Below are 18,090 nucleotides of genomic sequence, written 5' to 3' on the forward strand. Positions count from 1 at the left end.
TATACCAAGGTTATTGTTTATATTAAATAATAATGATTAGTATGCAAATTTATTTTGGAATACCATTTTCCGTCATTTTTCTCCATATTCTACATATATATCAAACGTTTTGTGTATTTTTTTTTAAATTTGCCTGTTCGCTTTATTTATGCGTAAAGAAAACCTGGACAGGATAAACAGTAAATGTAACTTAAGGTGAATTTCACTACTAGTAATAGAGACCTCTTGGCTTAAATATTCTAAATTTAAACCATTATAGTTAGAAATCATTTTTAAAATGCTTTCTAGGGACATCTTTCTTTTTTCTCTTGACATCTGGTTTGATTACTCATCTACTCACTTTTTTCAATTTAACCTTTTCAGTTTGTTTGCATTTGGAAGGACTTTTCAGAAAAGTAGAACCAGGTAGAACACAGAGAGTAGCGTATATCTGTAGTAAAGCTGGAGGCAAGAGGAGATCGGGGTAGGGGATATGGAGGCTGGGAAAGGGACTGGGAAATCAAGACTTCCCTGCCTCTCAGCACACCCAAAAGAGCACCCCTATTTTGTGTATTTTAGAGGATGAAGACTTTCTTGATGACTTGGACAGCACCAGCATTTTCTGCTGGGAATAGCAACTAGCAAATAAAGTTTAGACACAGATTACACGCTGCCCAAAGTGTGATTCTTCCAGTAGACCTCGGTTTGATCTAAGATCTACCTAATTGTGCTGAGCCTTTGGGTTGTTTTGTTAGGAGAGTGGGGATTTGATATAAATCCAAATGTGACAAACTTTCATTTAAAAAAAAAAACTTGATCTTCCATTTAGAACTACATGGTCATTCACTGTATTAAGCTTATATAGATATATATTATGTAGCAGAACTTTACAGAAGATAAATTCCTGTGAAATATTTCCATTGCTGTCTTGATTAGAAATAAACTTTTTATGCCTACAATACGTGATAATCCCCCCTGTTCAGGGAACAAACCTGTGATTACATCACCGCCTATTGTTAGGAACGTGTAGGCAGCCGTCTGGCCAAGGGAATATCATTTTGCCTAAGGAGGAGAAAAAAACCCACTAACGTAAAATTAAAATGTACACACACACTGAGAAAGGGCTCATAGAAAGTATGTGGTATCACTGTACTGGAGATACCCAAATGACACAGTGGTACCTATTAAAAAGAACATGTGTGAATTTCATTCTTTGAGAAATGAGCTAGGATGGGGGTAGAAAGGGGAAGAATGAAGACTTGGTCTATTGAAAGGGGAGATGATTTCACCCATTTACCTGAAATTGAAACTGAAAATCTTGTTTCACAAGATTGTCAAATGTTTGGCTACAATTTCAGGTACATTTAAAAATACTGAATAGATGAATAAGAGGGATATATTCTGCCCATAAGGTGTCACATACCTTAAGTTCTGCCTTAAGAATCATCAATTTTAGAGGGGAAATTTGAGTGGCCACAGAACACAGTTTTCAACCCTGTCCTCCACCACATTTTTATGTTCACTAAGATAAAGACATTTTTGGAGTCATGATTAATTTTTTAAAGGAAGCAGAGTGTTACAATAGATGAGTCAAAGTCCAAGTGAAATCTCAGGAAGCCAAAAAGGCCGATTTGGATACAATGGGATTGAGTAGCTGTAAATGCAGAAGTTCAATCTTTGGGGTCAGACAGCAACTGGGCGGGGACTACAAGGGACACGTGACTTGTCATCAGCACGTGCAGGAGAGACTTGGAGCCCTTCCTGACCATTGCTTTTGTAGCCCAAAGAGTGACACGACAGTCCAAAAAACCCACAATACAACATATATGACATATAGCTCATGTTCAGAGTAGGACCACACATCAGTGTACTCTATTTTATGTTGGTCAGGTTTTCCAAGACCTTCTGTTGTCATTTCTGTAGAGGTATAAGTAAAGTAGGACATGCCTAAAACAACACAGTCACTGGCAAAGGAGACTCAGATAAGCCTTGTTGAAGAATAGGATGCCTTTCTGACTTCCAACAACAAAGCGCTAAGAGTGAGGACGAGGGTTTAGATTTGAACTTCATTTGCATAAAATTGACATAACTGGTACCAGGGCCATGATACACAGAAGCAGAGTTCAACATAGCATAAGAAAGGACTCTCAGCCACATTAGAGAATGCAAAGATGGAGCAGACTCATTTGGAGGCAGTGAGTCCCTTAGCACTGGAGATACTCAAGCAGTAACATCAGTAACCACTGTGGGTCTGTGTGATAGCAGTGACCTAAGCGATAGAAATGTTCCTGTCATTTCACTCTTGAGATTTTATTAAATGTGTATCAGCAATTCCTGGTGCATCACTTGCCAACTTCTTGGTGCCACTTCTCTGGGCCTCAGTTTCCTCCTATTCAAAGGGCTGAGGGTTGACAGTAATTCATAAAGCTGTTAGAGAGATTAAATGAGGTTGAAGAACAATAGCAGCAGCTTGATTCCAAATCTCCCCATCACGTTCCCAAAATAACTGTAAGGTCAACAAGGAGAACAAATAAAAGTATACAGAACCTATGACGTAAGCATTGTTAGGAGCTAGAAAACACTGCAAACTTCAAATCACTTATGAGGGGAAAAAAATTTCTAGCAAAGCTTTGAATACTTGCAAACCATCCCATCAAGCCTGTAGGTACAGGGATTCAGGGCCAGGGGGCCAACAGGAGGAAGTATAACACAAAAATGTTGAACACAGGTTAGGATTTGGCAGTTCACAGCCTTGGCTGGCTACAGGAAGGGAGTGTAAAAGTTTTCAGGACCTTAAGTGGCAGCCTCAGAGAGGCAGTGCTTCTGGGAGAAGATTTAAGAGAAAGAAGAGGTTGTACTCCTTAAACAGGAGGTGGTAGAAGGAAAGAAAGAAATGAAGAAAATTAAAGATCTTGCTGAATAAGATTGGTTGTTGTATAAATGTTAATATTATGATTATGATCATTGTATTATAGGTTTGCAAGATCTACCATTAAGAGAAACTGCAAAAAGAGTACATGGGATCTCTCTGTATTATTTCTCATGACTTCATGTGATTCAAATTGTCACAAAATAAAATGTTCTATTTAAAAAATTTTTTCAGAAAACAATCCCATTTACAATTGTATCAAAAAGAATAGAATACGTAGAAATGAACTTAACCAAGGAGGCGAAAGACCTGTCCCATACACTGAAAACTGTAGCACACCGAGGAAAGGCAGACAAGAAAAAATAAATGTAAAGATACTTCATGCTCATTGAAGTTATTTTCTCAATTAATTTTGTTAATTGGAAGAATTAATATTGTTAAAATGTCTATATTACCAAAGTCAATCTACAGATTCAGTGCAATCCCCATAAAAATCCCAATAGCACTTTTCACACAAATAGAACAATCTTAAAATTTGTATGGAACCACAAAAGACACTGAACAGCGAAAGCCGTCTTGAGAAAGAACAACAAAGCTGGAGGCATCATGCTCCCTGAGTTCAAACTATATTGCAAAGCTATATAGCTATCAAAACAGTACGGTACTGGCATAAAACAGACATATAGGTCAATGGAACAGAACAAAGAGGCCAGAAATAAACCCACACGTATATGGTCAATTAATTTAAAACAAAGTTGTCAAGAATATACAATGGGAAAAGGATAGTCTCTTCAATAAATGGTATTGAGCAAACTGGACAGCTATATGCAAAAGAATGAAGCTGGGGTAGGGGCAATGACTCTTTTCCCCACTGTGCAATTTAATAAGAGTTACAAAATACACAGAAGAACCAAACAGAACTAAAGAATACAATAACTGAAATGAAAAATACACTAGGATGGATCAACAGCAGATTAGGTGATATAGAGGAATGGGTCAGGAAGCTGGAAGACAGAGTAGTGGAAATCACTGAAATTAAACAGAAAAAAAGAAGACTTTTTAAAAAATGAGGACAGTTTAAGACACTTGTGGGACACCATCAAGCGTACTGACATTTGTGCTATAGAGGTCCCAGAAGAAGAAGAGAAAGGGGCAGAAAATATATTTGGACATATAATAGCTGAAAACTTCCCTAACCTGGGAAAGAAAGCGGACATCCAGGTCCAGGAAGCACAGAGTCCCAAACAGGATCAACCCAAAGAGGTCCACACCAAGACATGTTGTAATTAAAATAGTAAAAATTAAAGAGAAAATATTAAAGCAACAAGGGAAAAGCAATAAGTTACATACAAGGGAACTCCCATACAACTATCAGATGACATTTCGGCAGAAACTCTGCAGGGCAGAAGGGAATGGCACAATACGAAGTCATGAAAGGAAAAAACCTACAACTAGAATACTCTACCTAGCAAGGCTTTTATTCAGATTTGGTGGAGATAATCAAAGTTCTACAAACAAGCAAAAGCTAAAAGAGGTCAGCACCACCAAACCTTTACAAGAAATTTTAAAGTGACTTCTCTAAACAAACAAACAAAAACAGGCCACAACTGGAAACATGAAAAATACAAAAGGAAAAATCTCATAGGTAAATGCAAATATACAATAAGGGTAGTAAATCAACCACATATAAAACTAGTAGGAAGGCTAAAAGACAAAAGTAGTAAAATTAATGTCAGAAATAAGTTGTCAAGGTATATACAAAACAAAATATGTAAAATATGATGTCAAAAAAAGTAAATATGTTGAGGGGGAGTAAAAATGCAGGGTTGCTGAAATGCATTTGAACTTAAATGATCAGCAACTTAAAATACTCATACACACATATATGGATTGCTATATATAAACCTTATGGTAACTATAAACCAAACATCTATAATAGATACACATGCAGAAAAAAAGGAACCCAAACATAACACTAAAGATAGTCACTATGCCACAAGGGAAGAGAAGAGGAAAGGAAATGAAGACGAGAGGAACAAAAGAAGAAGTTATAAAAAAAAAAAAATAAAAGAACTATAATGCAACCCAAAAGAAATTAGCAAAATTTCAATAAATTCAAACCTATCAATAACTACTTTAAATGTAAGTGGACTAAATGCTCAAATTAAAAGACACAGAGTGGCTGAATAGATGCAAAAATAAAACCCATATATATCCTGCCTTCAAGAGACACACTTCAGACCTAAAAACATACATAGACTGGAAGTGAGAGAATGGAAAAGGTATTCCATGTGAGTGTAAATGAAAGGAAAGCCAGGGTAGTAATACTTACATCAGACAAAAGAGACTTTAAAACAAAGTTTGTAAAAAGAGACAAGAACATTACATAGTGATCAAGAGATCAATCCAAGAGGGAGATATAACAATTATAAAGATATATGCATGTAATATAGGCGTAGCTAAATACATAAAACAAATATTAACAGACATAAAGGGAGAAACTGACAGTAACACAATAATAGTAAGGGCCTTTAACACCACACTTACATCACAGAACACCCAGACAGAAAATCAGTAAGGAAACACTGGTTTAAATTACATATTAGTCCAGATAGACTTAATGGATATATATAGAACATTATATCCAAAAGCAGTAGAATGCTCATTCTTTTCAAGTGCACAAAGAACATTCTCCAGGATAAATCACATGCAAGGCCACAAAACAATTCTCAATAAATTTCAGAAGATAAAAATCATATCAAGCATCTTTTCCAAACACAATGATATGAGACTAGAAATCCATTATAAGAAAATAAACTGCAAAAAACACAAACATATTGAGGCTAAACAATGTGTTACTAAACATCCAATAAGTCACTGAAGAAATGAAAGAGAAAAAAAAAAAAACTGGATACCAATGAAAATGAAAACACAATCGAAAACCTACAGGATACAGCAAAAGCACTTCTTAAAGGGAAGTTTATAGCAATACAAGTCTATCTTGGGAAATTAAAAAAAAAATCTCAAAAAATAAAACATAACATTATACCTAAAGGAAATAAAAAGAAAAGATCAAAGAAAATCCAAATTTAGTAGAAGGAAAGTAATAATAAAGATCAGAGCAGAAATCAGTAAAATATAGACTAAAATAACAATGAAAATCAATGAAACTAACATCTGATTCTTTAAAAAGAAACAAAATTGATAACCCTTTAGCTAGACCCATCAAGAAAAAGAAAGGCCCCATATAAATAAAATCAGAAATGAAAGAGAAGTTACAACCAATACCACAGAAATACGTAAGGTCATAAGAGATTACTGTGAACAAGTATACAACAATAAAATGGATGACCCAGAAGAAATGACAAATTTCTAGAAATTGCAATCTCCCAAGACTGAATTAGGAAGAAATAGAAAGTAGAAAAGGCCAATTACCAGCAATGTAATTGAATCAGTAATTTAAAACTCTCAACAAACAAAAATTTAGGACAAGACAGCTTCAAAGGTGAATTCTGCCAAATATTTAAAGAAGAGTTAATACCTATGTTTCTCAAACTATTCCAAAAATCCTAAAGAGGAAGGAACACTTCTGAACTCATTTTATGAAGCCAGCATTACCCTGATATCAAAACCAGACAAAGACACCATAAAACAAAACCAAATATCAATGATGAACATAGATGCCAAAATTCTCAGTAAAATATTAGCAAACCAAATTCAACAGTACATTAAAAGGGTCATATCACATCATCAAATGGGATTTATCTCAGGGATACAAGGATGGTCTGATATATGGAAATCAATCAGTGTGATACACCACATTAACAAATTGAAGAATAAAAATCATATGTTCATCTCAGTAGATGCAGAGAAAGTTTTTGACAAAATTCAACATTCATTTATGATAAAAACTCACAACAGAGTATAAAGGGAATATACTTCAACATAAATAAAGGACACATACGACAAAGCCCACAGGTATTATCATACTCAAAGGTGAAAAGCTGGAAGCATTTCTTCTAAGATCAGGAACAAGACAGGGATGCCCACTCTTGTCATTTTTATTCAGTATTGCATTGGAAATCTAGACACAGCAACAGACAAGAAAAAGAAAGAAACAGAATCCAAGTTGGAAAAGAATAAGTGAAACTGTCACAATTTGCCAATGACATAATACCATATACAGAAAATGTTAAAAATGACACCACAAATCTATTAGAACTAATAAATGAATTCAGTAAAGTTGTAGGATACAAACTAAATACATAGATGTCTGTTATGTTTCTATACATTAACAATACACTATCAGAAAGAAAAATTAAGAAAATCCCATTTACAGTCACATCAAAAAGAATGAAATAGCTAGGAATAAATCTTAACAAAGGAAGTAAAAGAGCTATACTCAGAGAACTATAAGACATTGCTGAAAGAAACTGAAGGCAACACAAACAAATGAAAAGATTTACCATGCTCATGGGTTGGAAGAATTAATATTGTTAAAATGACTTTACTACCCAAGGCACTCTTCAGATTCAATGCAGCCCCTAACAAAATACCAAAGGCATTTTTCACAGAACTAGAACAAATAATTCTAAGATTTGTATAGAAACACAAAAGACTCCAAGTAGCCCAAGCTGTCTTGAGAAAGAAGAATAAAGCTGGAGGTATCATGAGCCCTGACTTCAAACTATACTACAAAGCTACAGTAATCAAACAGTATGGTTACCAGCACAAAAGAAAAAAAAAAAAAAAAAAGACACACAGATCAACGGAACGGAATGGAGAGCCCAGAAATGAACCCAGACTTATATGGGCAATTAATCTATGACAAGGGAGGCAAGAATATACAATGGGGAAAAGACAGCCTTTTCAGTAAATTGTGCTGGGAAAACTGGACAGCTACAGGCAACTAGACAACTTTTTCACGATATATAAAGATAAACTCAAAATGGAATAACAGCTTAAATGAATCCATAAAACTAGAAGAAAACATAGGCAGCACACCCTTGACGTTGGCCTTAGCATAATTTTTTTGGATATGTCTCCTCAGGAAAGGAGGAAATAAACAACTGGGACACATCAAACTAAAAAGGTTTTTTCACAGCAAAAGAAACTATCACCAAAACAAAAAGGCCACCTACGGAAACGAAAAAGATATTTGCAAATGACATGTCTGATAAAAGGTCAATATACAAAATATACAAAGAATATGTACAACTCAACAGCAAAAGAAAAAATAACCCAATTCAAAAAATGAGTAGAGAACCTGAATAGACATTTCTCCAAAGAAGACACACAGATGGCCAACAGACCCATGAAAAGCTGCTCAACATCACGAGTCTTCAGGGAAATGCAAATCCAAACCAGAACGGTCAGGAAGCCCATTATCTCCATTGGTGTCTAGTGTTTTTAATGGTAATAATCAATGCAATTAGACTAGAGAAAACCACCAGAGGCACAAAAGTAATAAATCTATCTCTATCTGCAGATGACATGACTGTATGCAGGGGACGTCCTGGAGAATCAATGCTAAAATGAATTCAAACAATAAAATAATTATAAAAGTAGTAGGATATAAAATTAATATGTAAAAGTCAGTAGCAGTCATATACAAAAATAATAACCAGTTAGGAGATATAATAAATGCACAAATCATCCACAAGATAACAAAAAAGATAAAATATTTAGGAACAAACTTCATAAGAAATGCCCCAAATCTATTTGAAGAAAACAATAAAACACTTCTGTAAGACACAAAAATGGGCTTGAAAAAATGGAAAGACATTTCTTATTCTTTCTTAGCACATCTCAACATCATCAAATTGTCAATTCTCCTTAATTTACAAGTGTAATCTGATTCCAATAAAAATTCCAATGGGTTTTTTTATAAAGCTGGATACACTGGCCCTAAATTTCATATGCAGAATAAAGACAACAGTCAGAGAGATGCAGGGGAAGAGAGGAGCAGAGAAGAGGTGAGGTAGAAGCAGAGTCTGAAAAACTCAGAGCATGAGAATGATTGACCCACCGTTGCCGCCTTGATAACGCTAGCCAAGTAATGTGGACAGACCTTAGAAGCTGAGAACAACCACCAGCTTATGGCCAGCAGGGAGAGGAGGAGCTCAGTCCTGCAACCACATTCAACTAAATTCTACCAACAGAAGGAATGATCTTGGAAGCCAGTTCCTCCCCAGAACCTCCAAAAAAAGAACGCAGATTTGATGTCATCTTGATTTCAACCTTGAGAAACCAGAGCAGGGAACAAACCAAGCCAACCAAAGGTCTGGCCCACAGAAACATGCAAGTACTGTACACAGACCAGCATGAAGATGATGACAGAGTCTGCTGGGGAACGTGAGATGAAATGAATAAATATGGTTAGTTTTGGGCAAAAAAAAAATTATTAAATTACACAGAATTCATCTATTTTTAAAATATAGATGAAAAGAGTCAAGAAGATTTTGAAAGAAGTACATTGAGCCTTGCCTTACCCAGATACTAAAAATTGTTGTAAGCTACAGTAATTAAAATACAATAGTACTATTCAAAAATAGACAAATATATTGATGAAATAGAAAATAAAGCCTGTTTACAAAGTTGTCAGAGGAGGGTATAGCTCAGTGGTAGAGCGCTTGCTTAGCATGTACAAGGTCCTGGGTTCAATCCCCAGTACCTCCACTAAAAACATAAGTAAATACATAAACCTAATTACCTTCGCCCCCAAGTTTTTAAATTGTGTATATGATAAAGATCATTAAAAAACAATAAAGATTAAATTATCTAGTAAATCATACTAGAACAATTAGTTAACAACAAAAAGTAGTTCTTCACCTTGTAGAGTAAAATAAATTGTAACTCAATGAAACAGTTAAGTATTTCTTAAAAGCCAAATAGGTGAATATATGATCTAAAGATGAGAGAAAGTTTTCTAAGAATTAAAGCAATTTTCAAAAATCCACAAGATAAAGGACCAATATAAAGATAATTAAGACCTTACAAATCAAAATATGCCAAACTATGAAAAATAATTTGGAGAAATATCTACAAATTTTGTGACAGTGAGAATACAAACAGTCATAATATGTGAGCACTCAAATAATTAAGATAGAGACTTTAATAGAAAAATGGAAAAATGTATCAAATGATAATTCACCAATGACATAAAAATGATAAAATGCTTAAAAGTTTCAACAGCAATAATAGTCACGAAGGTTTCTAAAGTGAAAGTTCTCTAAATTGAGGGCAATCTCCTCTGAAAGTTAAGCGCTCATGAGATGGTTCATTGGCTTATTACAGCCACATAAAATTGAATAAAGTGATATGATATATCTTTTGAGATGCATTTTTTAAAGCTCTGGACTATGTCAGTGGAGTATAAAATCCTATTGATCAGCTAGTATGTGTGGCTGGCCTTGAGATTACTAAAGTTTTTTCCAGAATTAATGGAAGAAATAGTTGTTTCTTAGGAAATCCTATTAGGAATATAATTTTGTAAATGTTATTTTACGCTAGAGACAAAAGAAAATGTACTTTGATGATAAACATAAGTTTTATAGGATCCTATAGAGATTAAATAGATGAAGTACTTTTCACAGTCAGGAATAATGGCTGTTATTGCCCTGTATTTACAAAAGCAGGTCCCATAATCCAAAACTAGTATGATTTATTAATGATAATATAGTGAAAGCCACCTTGGTGTTGATGAAATTTTTAGTTTTACTGAAAACTGAAAAAACAGAAGAGTAGCTAGGAAGTGACAGACTATGAAGACCTGTAAGGGGGGGAGGGCAGGGGCAGGCAGAATTAAAGATACACTACAAAGCGCTTTCATTAAACAGTATGGAACAGGAACAAGAATAAGCCATCAGATCAATGGATAGAATAAAACCTCGAGCTATCGATCCAACTACATACAAAATCTAGTTTATGATCAAAGTGGTACCTTGAATCACTGGAGGTGCAGATATCTTGATGCTGTGTTTCACGTATGTGTAGGGACAACTAGATGGCTGTTTGGAAAAATATAAAAGCAGATCCATTCTTTCTGTCACATCCAAGAATAAACTCCAAATGGATCAGAGACACAAATATATAAAGTACATCTCTGCAAACAGCAGAAGAATACATGAGCAGATTCCTCTAAAACGCACATGCAAGGAAAGGCTTTCTAACTGTGACTAAAATCTCAGATGCAATTTCAAAAAAGATTGTTATATTTGACTACGTACTAATAAAAATTTTTTTTGTGGCAAGAAAAAAAATTGGTTAAAGTCAAAGACAACTGACAAACTGGGAGAACAGAGTCATAGCATGTATCACAGATAAAGGGTTAAGTTCCCCATTTATTGAGAGTTCTGTTTCACTGATAAAAAGCAACCTGTAGAAAAATGGGCAGAGACAACAACTCAAGAAGAAATATAAAAATGGCCCTTAATCATAAGAAAAGATGTGCAGCTTTATTCAAAGAAAAGAAATGCAAATTAAAACTACAATGAAATTCCATTTTTCACCCATTAAGTTGACAAAATTCAAAAGCTCTACAATATTCTCTGACGATGAGGCAGTGTAGACAGGCACCGCCACGTTGCCGTTGGACATGAAAGACGGTACAACCCCTGTGCTGTGAACCAGGAGCTAACACAGCGTTGTAGGGCAATTACACTTCGAAACAAAAACAATCATACAGACTCAAAGAAAAGAGATTAAATTTGTGATTACCAGAGGCAGAGTATGGGGAGAGGGGAAACTGGATAAAGGCAGTCAAAAGGTATAAATTTCCAATTATAAGGTAAATGAATACTAAGGATATAAAGTACAACATGATAATTATAATTAACACTGCTGTACATTATATGTGAAAGTTATTAAAAGAGTAAATCCTAAGAGTTCTCATCACAAGGAAAAAAAATTTGCCTATTTCTTTACGAGATGATGGATGTCCATGATAATCACTTATTGTGCTAATCACTTCATGATGTATATATAAGTCAAATCATATGCTGTACACCTTAAACTTATCCAGTGCTGTAAGTCAATTATATCTCACTAAAACTGGAAGAAAAATAATCTCCTTCCGTTTACAAAAAACAGTGTGGTACCACCTCTGTGGAGGAGAATTTGAGAATTTCGCATCAGCTATATGTAACTAAATCTCAGCACAGAATTCCCTCCATGAATTTTTATCCTGAAAATGTATCCCTGACAATATAAAAATATGCATGTACTATATGCACAAAGTCTTTCACTGAATATTATTTGTCATGTCTAGGCATAGGAGGTTGAGTGAATAAACTATGGTGTATACACACACACACACAATGGAATACCATGCTGGGAGGGAAGCAGGGAGGAACCATCAATCTGAGTAATTTATAAATATTTGACAATATTTGACTATATACCCTTGGGGTAGGAGGGAGAACTTTAAACAAATCCCAAATTCACCTTTGTAGACTGTTTATTGTCATGGCATGAGCAAAGCAATTCTGAAACTATTTCAGACATACTAAAGAATCGACCAAATGAGTACATGTGTTGATGGTGTTGGAAGCCATACTTTTCACTATGGAAAGAAGGACCAACACACAAATATGGAATGCTAGAAGGCAAAAGAGAACCCTTTGGGAGTGGATTGGAACTGGAGGTATTGGTATAAACTCAAGACTTTAGAGAGAGAGGTGGATAGACAGAGGTATACACATACGTATGCATGTATATGTGTATGATGTAAGCTGGTTTGCAAGTATACACATATATACATACACATATATGCACATATATGTATGCGTATGTATATATGTATGGGAGTATATTGGTATGCAGGTATATGCATATGTGTATACGTATGAACACACACACACACACACACTCACACACACACACGTAGATTTTCCAGCTGTCTTTATGGGAAGGGCCCAAGAGCAAAGACCAAGAGCAGCAAACCTGGCACCAAGACCTTGGTCCTCACTCAGAGGAACTAAGGCTTCTAGGAGAAATGGCTGATTCCAGGGCTGGTTCCCAACGAGACAGGCTGCCTGTAGCATCCAGCACCTGTGCTCCTGTGCTCTCCAAATCCTACTGAAGCCAGTCACAGTTCCTTCCTACCTACCGTTGGTATGATTCTCAGCCAATCCTCCTGGACCACCATGAAGTTAGTAATGATCCTCAGGACCTTAAAGAACTCCCACCAACCCGAAACTGTCACTTATTTTTATTCTGTGTTCCAGCAAACATTTCTTCAAAGGTACTGCAAAACTTGGATTTTAACTCGCATCATGGTAAGCGTCCCTTATTTGCAACTTCTTCCACATTTCTACTCCCACACATTTTGTCTGACATTACAGGTCTAAAAGTTTCACCAGACCATGAAGGCCAGAAAGATCAGCCACAGCAAATTAAGCACGGTATCTTGCAGAAGGCGTTCAGGACAGTATGGATTTAAAAAGAAAGAAAAAGAAAATGAAACAGCTCACTGGCTGAGAGGATTTGCAGTGTGCAAAGCTTGTCCACCGACAATGTCCCCAGCAGTCTCCCCAGCTAACGATACAGCTGTCCCCAGAGCATGGGAGAAAACATATCAGAGACAAAGTGCATCACCGTGAATTGGCCCTTTATCATTTTTCAGGTGTCCACCTAAGATTTTTATTACCAGTGGATTTGACTGGCGCCCGTAGCTATGACAGCAGCAGGGCCACCCATCTGCGGGAGATCCAAGGGGACACAGGAGCTCCTCACAGCCTGAACTGCAGCCACCAAGACCAGCCTTCCACCTCCCGGGAGGTGATCTGAGCTCTGATGCGGATGTGCTGACTCTGGGAAGCAGGTAAGATCAGTCATCAACCAGACAGGCCATGCCTTGTCCCTTGGAGAAGAGTTGCTGAGGGTGACAAAGGCAACTGAAATGGTTCTTCCCCCTAGGGCTTCAGAAAAAGGGAGCACGCCCAACTGACCCACCCAAGAGGGACCTGCCTGTTACAGCAACCGTGGATGCTGTCGCTGTGTTAAGGCTGAGCTCACTGCTCTCTGGCCGGCCCTCCTGGTTCTGCGCCACTGCTAAAGCACTTTTCCTTTTTTGTATGTGTTTCTGCGGCTGCTTCTGCTGATTCATTCTGGCACACAAGAGAGGCTTAAATGGCTGTGTGATACGTTTGAGGCTCGTCCAATGCTAATCTTAGTTATGTGCACCAGATTGCCCCAAGTTCTAATGTTTGCTTAATTTGCTTTTCTCTGGGTGAGAAGAAAATGGAGACTCACTCAAACACTGTTAAGGAAACACAGGTTTTCTTCTTTCTCCCTTTATCCCTGAACTGCCTTGTATGGTCCTTTCAAGTGGCTTATGGAAAGGATTAAAAGTGAAGGGTGAAAAAAGACAAACAGAAGCTGTTTCTTTTGTCAGCCTCTGAAGTCCCACGAACAGACTGAAAGTTCAATTGAGGTCTGTGAAAATATTAGCAGACGCCAAAAGGCCAGCGGCCAGGATTTGTGTCTTTGTGCAAGAACTGAATAGCTACCAACAGCTAGAAAATTTTCAAAAGCTTGGCAGTGATGCAACAGTCCTATGAAAAAGAGAGTGAGAAAGAGAGAAACGTTCTTAAATGATTAGATTTATGAGCTTGTATAAGAATGTTCTCTACAGATCCTAAAGCCTGCTTAAGTGTCTTAGAAAACTGAAATATTAAGACTTAGAGATGACATTTATGTATTTTTTAACGATGCTATTAGTAATAGTGGCTGAAATAAATCTGACTTGAAATTTTTGGTGAAGAGTCATGCATAATCATTAGTCAAAATTTGTTTACAACAATCAAAACATGTAAACTTCTGGGATAACTCTATTTTTGAGTGATTCAGAATGTTAATCGCATGACATCTTAACAAGATGGAAGTTTTTCTCGGCAGTGAACTTTATTAATTACATTAATGTAGTCATGATTAGCCCTTAATGATTTAATGCTTCTGTATATTTAAATTGGGAGTATATCTACTTGATCCATCGTTTTAAAAAGATATTGGTCAACCTAGCTAAAGCTGTATAAAGTGAATTTAAACCAATATCAAAAGTTGGAAGTGCTCTTTATAAAGTGGGATTTTCATTTTTAGGGTCAAATATAAGCGACAAAAATATTATGGCAAATAACTGGAGCTGTATTTACTAATCAAATTATAAAATGTATAAACGCTTCAAAAATTCTTAGTCAAGGACAATTTCCTTTTAATAATATAACCCATCGTTTTAATTTGCGTTTATCAGAAATTAATTTACTGCTGTTATTTCCTTAAGGACCACTTTTCTACTAAATCAAGCATCTTATCAGATACTAGACTGTGAGGACATAAAATAAACAGTAGAGGGCGCTTTAGTTCACTAACAAAATAAAGCCGTTCCTAAAACCTCTTCTAAATCGGTAGAACAGACAGTGGGAAGATTTCAACTGTCTGGTAAAGGTTAAACAAAGATGGTAAAGCAACTCCTCTGCTTTGAGTAAGTAATAAATGCAAATTCGTGAGTCCATCATTTCAAGAGTATTTCATTTAGAAAACCTCACATTTATTTGGAAATTGCCTAATCTGTTAAGTGTACTTGATTGAAATCAGTAAATTCTCATTATTCAGGATTTTTAAGAAGTAGATTGCTCTCAATACGTAAGAAGGAGCACTGTGGAACTATCTTTCTTGTATCTTGGTTCTCTACGCACTAACAGTTAACTTTAGTTATGGGACTTAATCACAATTTCCTTCAAAATTATCTTTAGCATCATCATCATCATCATCGTCGTTGTCGTCATTTCAAGGCAAGATCCCTGCTTTCTAGTAGCTTCTACTCTATTCTAGCTGAAAAAAATAAAATCAGTGAAATAGCAAACAAAAGGGAAGACAATGCACAATTAAATCTAAGTTGTGTTGTTCAGTGTGTGAGTGACCCCAGGCAAGTCATTATCATTCCCAGGCGCTCAGTTTTTACATTTTACAATGAGGTTCTCACTTGGTGATCTGACTAAAACACTGTCATCCACTCTTATTTTGTATACTGTTCTATCAAATTTGGTTCACTTGTACTCAAGCTCTCAATGGATTTACCACGGTTCTGAGCCTTTTGGGGTTCAGACTCACTTGAAAATATTCACAGACAACTTGGGGCTTCTCCCCTGCAAAAAAAAGAAAACAAAACAAACAAAAACAAAAAACACTCTAAGGTATGTCTCACTCAAAATGAGTAAGTCATATCAGGAGGTTCAAGGAACATCAAAAATCAGTCCACAGGTTTCCTAGTGGCTTGTCAGGCATAACAATTCTTAACTATGTCAAGAATCTCTGAAAGAGACACAAATCATACAGCTCCCATGTATTTGGGGGTTTAGTCCTAGAAATTTGATATGTTGTTGCGTGAAGGTGGGCGATGAGGCTGGAGGGGAGGGGTATGCCTTGCCAAGCAATTTTTTACTTTATCCCACAAGAATTGTACTAGAATGTTTCAATACGGCAGTGGACAAGACACTTTTTCACAGCAAAATAAGAGAATGCAAAACAAACAGAAGAAAGCCCGGAAGCAGGAAGGTCATCAGTGAGTCTGTCCGCACAATCATCTGAGAGGCATCGTGAAAGCCTGTTTTAAAATCTTTCAAAAAATTAGGGATTATGGGGAGAAGGGTATAGCTCAGTGGCAGAGCACGTGCTTAACATGCACGAGGTCCTGGGTTCAATCCCCAGCATCTCCATTAAAAATTTTTTTTTTTAAGAAAAACAAATTACCTCCCCCCCAAAAAAAAATAAATTAGGGGTGTTCGCTTCTCTAAGATAGGCTACTTTGATTCTGTGTCATTGAAAACAGAAGCGTTCAAACACCAAGGGACATTCTGAAACCAGACAAAGGATATCCTGCAGTTCCATTTATTTTCTACTCAGGTGACAGGGGATACTGGCAGCCTGTGCTGCGTTCTTCAGCTGATGGGGAGAACTTCAGAAGTCTGAACCGCCCCGGGTGCCTGGGTCCCCCAAGGAGGTGTGGGTTCTGTGTCCTGAACAGGGAGGACTAGAGGGCTCTGCCTGCCATCCACATCCACGTCCAGGGACAGGTGCTCTTTCTGTCTTCTCCCATCCTTCAGGCCAGAAGGAATGGCAGAAGCGATGGGCTGCTCACAGGGTCGCTTGCGGCTGGACCGCCGTGGGACGCCCTCTCCATTCCACAGCGGCCGGAAGTGGGCGAGCAGGATTTCTGGACAGGGAGACTTCGCACACAGCTATAGTGAAAATTTAATAAAAATCCGTATTTTATTTTATACATATAATGGATATATACTTACATACTCATTTATTTTATGTTTAATATATATTTAATTGTATTAAATTATAGATATAGAATGTCTTCTAGGAAATTTGCACATAGATGTCATTGTAACCCCAGAGACAGCTGCTTTCCAGGACGAGACGTAGATGAAGCCAGCGGAGGGAGGAACGGAGGACAGGGAGTGCGACGGCTCTTAAAAATATTAGTCACAGCAGGATGAGAGGTGTTTCCCATTCATTCTGTAAATTATTTCTAATTGTGACCTACATTGTCCTTTAATTGAATGTTGGCTTAATCAAGTTTCATTAAAGTTTCAACTGCCTACAGCTATTGAGTTAATTTTTGCTTTTTTAATTGAAGAAGTTACAAATAGAATCTATGGGTAGCCTTGGATTTGGGGCGAAAAAGTGGCTTGATGATTAATTTATACTCTCTTTTAAAGTGTATCATTTAATTCTAAAATGCAGCAACTGATTTTTGTTTTTTTGGTTTTTGCTAAAAAGATGAATCCAGAAGACCTTAAAGAATTCCTTTCATGAGAAAGAAGGAAGGAGAGAGAGAGAGAGAGAAAGAAAAAAAAAAAGAGGGAGGTAGAGGGAGGGAGGGAGGGAAGAAAAAAGAAAAGAAAGAAAAGAAAAAAAATGGAAAGAGAGAGGCTTCCATTAAGTCCAGCTGGCATGGTGTACACTCAGTCGCTCTGGGGCTGCACCCTGGAATGGGGTCAGGGTTTAACTGAGTCCTGCACGCTCAAAGCCATCATTTTGCACTTGGCTCTCTCCTCCTGTCACTCTAGATTGCAGGCTGTATTGTTTAATGTTGCAAAAGAAGGATTGAAATGTCTGCCTTTCTCACAGTTGAGTACTTTTTATTGTCTCATCCCCTATTTACTATCGAGAAGATCATACATTTCAGACGGATTTCAGAGGATAATCAACGAGACTTGTGGCTGCCTTTATCC

General features: G+C 36.7%; 1 long non-coding RNA gene across 2 annotated transcripts in view; it reads left to right on the forward strand.

Moving 5' to 3' along the window:
- LOC106730472 overlaps positions 1-17,458 on the forward strand; it is a 73,142-nt gene extending 55,684 nt beyond the window's left edge. The window contains exons 3-4 of one of the 2 annotated variants that reach the window (XR_004321783.1): positions 13,192-13,670; positions 13,766-17,458. This is a non-coding gene — a long non-coding RNA (uncharacterized LOC106730472). The remainder of the gene's footprint in view (positions 1-13,191; positions 13,671-13,765) is intronic. The other variant, XR_004321782.1, reaches the window with a different exon arrangement.
- Positions 17,459-18,090: the final 632 nt, after the last annotated feature.

Source organism: Camelus ferus, chromosome 8, assembly GCF_009834535.1.
Source record: "Camelus ferus isolate YT-003-E chromosome 8, BCGSAC_Cfer_1.0, whole genome shotgun sequence".
NCBI classification, from domain to species: domain Eukaryota; kingdom Metazoa; phylum Chordata; class Mammalia; order Artiodactyla; family Camelidae; genus Camelus; species Camelus ferus.